Below are 4,747 nucleotides of genomic sequence, written 5' to 3'. Positions count from 1 at the left end.
GGATATTTGGTCAACTTTTTTTTTTTTTCTTGTTGCGTAACACCCACTGACAGAGGAGGGTGTTGCTGCCAGTGTTGTAAAATTCCAGTTACTTTACCAAAATGTTCTAGAAATTGTGATTTGGCGTATTCTGGACTTCCTGCTTATTCCAGGAATCCTTCTAATCTGGATTACAAGGACATTTTGGGATAGCTTCCAGAATTTTGTAACCCTAGTTGCTTCTAATGCTATTTCATTGTTTTTATCTTTATTTAACTAGGCAAGTCAGTTAAGAACAAGTTCTTATTTACAATGACGGCCTAGGAACAGTGGGTTAACTGCCTTGTTCAGGGGCAGAACGACAGATTTTGACCTTGTCAGCTCGGGAATTCGATCTTGCCACCTTTCGGTTACAAGTCCAACGTTCCAAACTCACAGACCAGGCAAGGAGGGCATTAATCAGAGGGGAAACAGACCAAAGATATCCCTGAAGGAGCTGCAAAGCTCGGCGTATCTGTCCATAGGACCACTTTAAGCCGTACACTCCACGGAGCTGGGCTTTACGGAAGACTGGCCAGAAAAAAAGCCATTGCTTTAAGTGTTTGGTGTTCACCAAAAAGCATGTGGGAGACTCCCCAAACATATGGAAAAAGGTACTCTGGTCAGATGAGACTAAAAATGAGTTTTTCTGGAAATCATGTGAAACGCTACGTCTGGTGCAAACCCGAGAATACCATCCCCACAGTGAAGCATGGTGGTGGCAGCATCATGCTGTGGGCATGTTTTTCATTGGCAGGGACATTGGTCAGAATTGAAAGAATGATAGATGCCGCTAAATACAAAGATGTTCTTGAGGGAAACCTGTTTCAGTCTTCCAGAGATTTGAGATTGGGACAGAGGTTCACCTTCCAGCAGGACAATGACCCTAAGCATACTGCTAAAGCAACACTTGAGTGGTTTAAGGGGAAACATTTAAATGTCTTGGAATGGCCTAATCAATGCCCAGACCTCAATCCAATTGAGAATCTGTGGTATGACGTAAAGATTGCTGTACACCAGCGGAACCCATCCAACTTGAATGAGCTGGAGCAGTTTTTCCTTTAAGAATGGGCAGAAATCCCAGTGGTTAGATGTGCCAAGCTTATAGACATACCCCAAGAGACTTGCAGATGTAATTCCTGCAAAAGGTTGGCTCGTCAAAGTATTGACTTGACAAAGTAAATCTTTTTTTTGTCTTATTTCTTGTTTGTTTCACAAAAAAATATTTTGCATCTTCAAAGTGGTAGGCATGTTGTGTAAATCAAATGATACAAACCCCCCCAAAAATCAATTTTAATTCCAGGTTGTAAAGGCAACATGAGAAAAATGCCAAGGGGGGTGAATACTTTCACAAGCCACTGTAGAAGACAGTTTATATTTCACCAGCAGTGAGCCGGACTCTACCACAACATTCCACAGCTGGCTACATCTCAATAGTCCTCAATGGCTTCCTTTCTTCTCTCCTCCCTCCCTCTCCATCACTGAACTGACAACACTAGTATGATATAATGCATGCCCACTGGGAATTATTTTGAAAAAATATATAAATGTAACATGCAACAATTTGAAATACTTTTTTTCCTGATTTACAATTCATATAGGGAAATCGGTAAATTGAAATAAATTCATTATGCCCTAATCTATGCATTTCACATGACTGGGCAGGGGTGCAGCTATTGGTGGGCTTGGAGGGCATAGGCTCACCCACTATGGAGCCAGGCCCAGATAATCAGAATGAGTTTTTCCCCACAAAAACACTTTATTACAGACAGAAATACTCCTCAGCACCAAGCCCCCCAATGTTGTTGATGAAGCCGGATGTGGAGGTCCTGGGCTGGCGTGGTTACACGTGGTCTGTGCTTGTGGCTTGTGAGGCAGTTTGGACGTACTGCCAAATTCTCTAAAACGAACTTGGAGGCAGCTTATGGTAGAGAAATGAACATTCAATTCTCTGGCGACAGCTCTGGTGGACATTCCTGCAGTCAGCATGCCAATTGCACTCTCCCTCAACTTGAGACATCTGTGGCATTGAGGTGTGTGACAAAACGGCACATTTTAGAGTGGTCTTTTATTGTCCCCAGCACAAGGTGCACTTGTGTAATCATTCTGTTTAATCAGCTTCTTGATATGCCACACCTGTCAGGTGGATGGATTATCTTGGCAAAAGGAGAAATGCTCACTAACACATTTGTACAAAACAATTGACAGAAATAAGCTTTTTGTGGAACATTTCTGGGATTTTTTTTATTTCAGCTCATGAAACTCTTTACATATTGCATTTATATTTTTGTTCAGTAAAATAAAAATCCTGCGACAGGTAGCCTAGCGGTTTTAGAGCGTTGGTCCAGTAACCCAAAAGGTCGTTGGTTCGAATCCCTTTTCCTCCAATTAGGTGAAAAAAAATCTTGTCTATGTGCCCTTGAGCAAGACACTCAACCCTTATTGCTCCTGTAAGTCACTCTGGATAAGAGAATCTGCCAAATGACTTAAAATGTAATGAAGCAAAATAGAGGAAGCCATCTGACCTTATACAATACCAAGTCCTCATACCTTTTACCTACGGAACTGTACAGCTGAGAAAATGCCAGTAACGTGTACTCCATACATTATATGGTGTCTGTTGCACACCCTACAGACAACAGTAATATCCACGTCAGTGGAGGCTACTGAGGGGAGGACGGCTCGTAAATGGCTGGAACAGGAGGGCATCGAGCACCTGGAAACCATGTGTTTGATGTTGGCACCATTCCGCTGATTCTGCTCCAGCCATTAACACGTGCCCGTCCTCCCCAATTAAGGTGCCACCGATCTCCTGTGATCAATATGCCACCCACCGAGTGTGTTAAGGTCAAGGTGTGGCTGGTCACTATCTATTCATCTCTACAGTCTCCGGCCAGAGTGTGTGCCAGAGAGCAAGAAAACACATTATTTCAAATCTTAAAGTTAGAGGATAAAAATTCATTTGAGGCAAGTCACTGGTAAATAATGCAGAGTGTGAAGTAATCTTGTCACAACCACTTGTCAAAAATCAGGCTCCAGGGACAGAGTGTGTGTGTGTGTGTGTGTGTGTAAGAGAGAGGGTGTAAGTCTACCAGAGTGTGTGTGTGAAAACGTGTGTTTATCTGTTTGCGTGCTCACCCTTGTGTCTCTCAACTCTCCAGTCCTCTTCACACTGTCTGAATACTCTCAGACTCTCCAGAGTCCTCTTCACACTGTCTGAAATACTCTCAGCCTCTCCAGAGTCCTCTTCACACTGTCTGCATACTCTCAGCCCCTCCAGAGTCCCCTTCACACTGTCTGCATACTCTCAGCCTCTCCAGAGTCCCCTTCACACTGTCTGAATACTCTCAGCCTCTCCAGAGTCCTCTTCACACTGTCTGCATACTCTCAGCCCCTCCAGAGTCCTCTTCACACTGTCTGCATACTCTCAGCCTCTCCAGAGTCCTCTTCACACTGTCTGAATACTCTCAGCCTCTCCAGAGTCCTCTTCACACTATCTGCATACTCTCAGCCTCTCCAGAGTCCTCTTCACACTGTCTGCATACTCTCAGCCTCTCCAGAGTCCCCTTCACACTGTCTGAATACTCTCAGCCTCTCCATGAATACTCTCAGCCTCTCCAGAGTCCTCTTCACACTATCTGAATACTCTCAGCCTCTCCAGAGTCCTCTTCACACTGTCTGCATACTCTCAGCCTCTCCATGAATACTCTCAGCCTCTCCAGAGTCCCCTTCACACTATCTGAATACTCTCAGCCTCTCCAGAGTCCTCTTCACACTGTCTGAATACTCTCAGCCTCTCCATGAATACTCTCAGCCTCTCCAGAGTCCCCTTCACACTATCTGAATACTCTCAGCCTCTCCAGAGTCCCCTTCACACTATCTGAATACTCTCAACTCTCAAGAGTTGCTTCTGGTACTGAAGAGCTTTAGGAGCTATGACCCTGTCTTAGTTCTGATTCTCCAGAGAAACACAACATCAAGCTGAAGTCTGAATGGTCTTCACTTTGAGTTGATTAGAGTAGCAGCATGATTTTGTTCAAGCCCAGCACTAACACACATGATTTAACATATTCTTGTCTGGATAAGTGGATGTGTTAGCACTTGGGTGGAACAAAAACCTGCACACACTGCAGCCCTCCAGGACCAAATCTGCAGCATTTGGATTGATTGATATTCTTCAGGAGAAAAACCTAAACTAACTGCAGTTATGTGCAATACATTAGGACTACTTCATTAATCATGGTTGGAATACACTGTGTATGTGGAAGTCCCTAGAATTGAATACAATAAAAAAAACACGAAACAAATCCATAACTCCATTTTCCTATCTATTGCACGGCAAAATGTTACTTTATGTAGAATGTATTGAATGAGTGAGATGATGGAATGGAACACCATTGATTTGACACGGCTCCTTCCTCTAGACATTCTGACAACACAGGGCTGCATGGTGAAATGATGGAGGGAGATTTTAGAGAGGGGATTGAAAGGGGTAGTTGGACTCGATGGAACAGACAGAGAAATGAAAGCACACAGGTTTAGAGTCTCACTGATGCCATGTCTTCATCTCCACTTGAGTGACAGACAGGCAGAGAATATTGAGCTTTTTCTTCCTTGACATTTAAAGTAACTGTCCAGTGAAAATGTCACATTTAAAAAAAAAACTTAATCTGTTATCTCATACCAAAATAATGTTGTTGACTCGTCATATACAGATGTAGGATCTTTA

The sequence above is a fragment of the Salmo trutta genome, chromosome 36 (assembly GCF_901001165.1).
Source record: "Salmo trutta chromosome 36, fSalTru1.1, whole genome shotgun sequence".
In the NCBI taxonomy this organism is placed as follows: Eukaryota; Metazoa; Chordata; class Actinopteri; order Salmoniformes; family Salmonidae; genus Salmo; species Salmo trutta.
Note: the sequence above shows the minus strand (reverse complement) of the source record.